The sequence below is a fragment of the Mandrillus leucophaeus genome, unplaced genomic scaffold (assembly GCF_000951045.1).
Source record: "Mandrillus leucophaeus isolate KB7577 unplaced genomic scaffold, Mleu.le_1.0 Scaffold970, whole genome shotgun sequence".
NCBI lineage: Eukaryota > Metazoa > Chordata > Mammalia > Primates > Cercopithecidae > Mandrillus > Mandrillus leucophaeus.
The window spans coordinates 316,801-319,440 of NW_012110586.1; positions in this window are offsets into that span (position 1 = coordinate 316,801).

Consider the following 2,640-nt stretch of genomic DNA (forward strand, 5'->3'; position numbering starts at 1 on the left):
ATATGCAAAAAAAATGCAAAATTCATTGTCCAAAAATTCATCATAACTAATGCCCAAATGAATATGAATGAAAATGTTTATTTTGTTCAAGTTCGAGAAGCTATAGGAGGTAGTGTGTCATATCCCAGTTGTGTGTATGACAGGACCACCTCTTGTGCTCAGTAAATGTTGCTTAAATGTGTTAGTTGTCCCTCTCATCTTCCCTTTTCTTACCATGAGGGCTTATTGTTTCTGGGTCCTAAAGTTTACTCTACCAGGCATTTGTAACACAACCACTCTGGTCTCAAATATAAGTGAGGAAAGGTGATGGGCCTCCCTCCAAGCCTAATCCTCCTTGTGAGAGTAAGCTTGGATGCACTTTTCATCCACTCTTCCCAGAGACAGCACTCTAAATTTAATTCAATTTAACACAAATGGTTATTTTACCACAACTTTGTTTAAAAATTAGTTTAGTAAAATAAGCAATAAGCAAAAATCATCACTTGCTGACACATGCATCATCTCTGTGAATTGAATAGAAGGAGAATAATTTAATAAGCAATACAGTAATTGGATAAACTGCCAACAGGGATCATGAGAATATAATCTTTAATCAGCACGAATATCTAACTAGGTTCTCTATTCCTCCAGAAATACCAACTTGTTAATACGAATTCTTGATCAAACACCTATATGACTACACTAAAATGAAAAATCCCACTTAACTTTCAAAGTTATCTATTTGATTTATCTGTAAGAAGTCTGGTTGAGGGACCAAAAAAACCTAACATTGTATTATTCTTGCAGTACTTCTTTTACTTTTACTTCTGTGCTATGTTTCACAAGATCTCAACCGATCTAGTGTTTTGTACTGTATCAACTTAGTCAAGCTTGAAGATTATACCCCTTAGTTAAACAGCAGGTCATCAATATGCCAAAACTTTAGGTATGTATAAGAACAAATTAAGGTGTACCATAAACTATCTATTAAAAGAGAGAGAACGCAATTGTTCAGTAAATGGTTTTCCTGTATATTTTCTGGCTATGATATATTTCTAATTCATTAGAGGTAAACCAACTCTTCTGGAGTTGCATACTGTTACCAAAACACCAGGGGTTTGATCTGGGTCCTGCTGTTCACTACACAGAAGCCCATGACTGAGATGATGAATATTGCCAAGGAACAAGACTTTAACTGAGTGCTGCAGCCAAGGTGGGAGCTCAGTCTCAAATCCATCTCCCTGACTGACTAAAGTTAGGGGTTTATATAGTAGGGAAGAAATATAACAATGTGTAAGAAAACAGGAACTAGAGAGGGGCAAACAAATCATGATGACTCAGTAGTCTCACATCTCATTTTCTGGATATGGTGATCTGTTGAGTTTCAGTCTTTGGTAGTATTTTTGAGAGGCCTGAAGGAAGGAACTATGTTAAAACAATATAAGTTTCAAGCTTGAAGACCGGAAGGGTTAATTTATATGTTTACTAAAAAAAAAAAAGAAAAAATAATCTATGGGACTAGTGGGCTGGTTTTAGTACTAAGCTTCAAGACACCCATTTGCATATACATATATTCATTTATAAGTCTATATGTCTATATGTCAACTTTTTAAATGAATTATCCAATAAAATAATTTAATAAAGAGCATTATTGATGGCAATAGCAGCCCATCTGGAGCAGCTCTGCTATGATGCTGCCTGCAGTGGGAGAGGCGTGGCCAGGCCTGCACGCTCCATGGAGCCAGTGGGAGCTGGAAACAGTTGGAAGCCCTGCCCCCTTCTGAGTCGGTAGGGTGGGAGCTTCATGCTACATGGCCACAGCTGTGGTTGCCCAGCCATGGCTTTGGACCCAGGCATCCCTACTCTCTTGTGGATTGAGAGCAGGCAGGAGCCCTGTGCTCCTGGGCACTGTTGCAGCTGCCCAGCTGCAGCTCTTGGCCTGGGAGTCTCTGTGCTCTCAGGTGCCAGGGATACCCCCACAGGCTTAGAACTGCCTGTTCCTGCTGCCTGGCCTCTCTCTACTCTCAGTGCTCAGTCTGATCTTGAAGCAAAGTTGAGGCCGAGCCTAGGCACTGTTGCAACTCACCCAAGTATGCGCACTCAGGGCACTACTGACATGAAACCCCCTTCTGACTTGGTCCCCTCCAGAATTTGGGTCCTAATGAACATGGGAAGGACGCCAATGAGGGAGCTGAAAGCAGTTGGGTGCTGACCTGCAGGCACCCCTCAGCACAAACAGCCTAGGTGCCATGGATGAAGGTTGGAGGCAGACAGGCTCCTGGCTGGAAAGGGGCAGGTCCCTGGTGAAGTCCCACTCAGGCCAGATACCACCTGAAGCCTGGAGGATGGGATGATTAACCAGAATAGGAACTTATGGTGCTTTATCTGGGCTCACCCATGCCACCTGTGAACCAATCAGCATGCACATCCTTCCCGCTGAAGCCCATAAAAGCCTTAGACTCAGCCAGACTTGAGGAGATGATGGGACAGCAAGCTGCAGAGTGGAGCTACCCACTACAGGGCCTCCTCTCTGCTAAGAACTGAACACTCACTGGGACACCCTGGCTGCTGAGAGGAGCTACCCACTGCGAGTCTCCTCTGAGCTGTTCTATTGCTTGATAAAGCTCCTCTTCATCTTGCTCACCTTCTATTTATCCACCC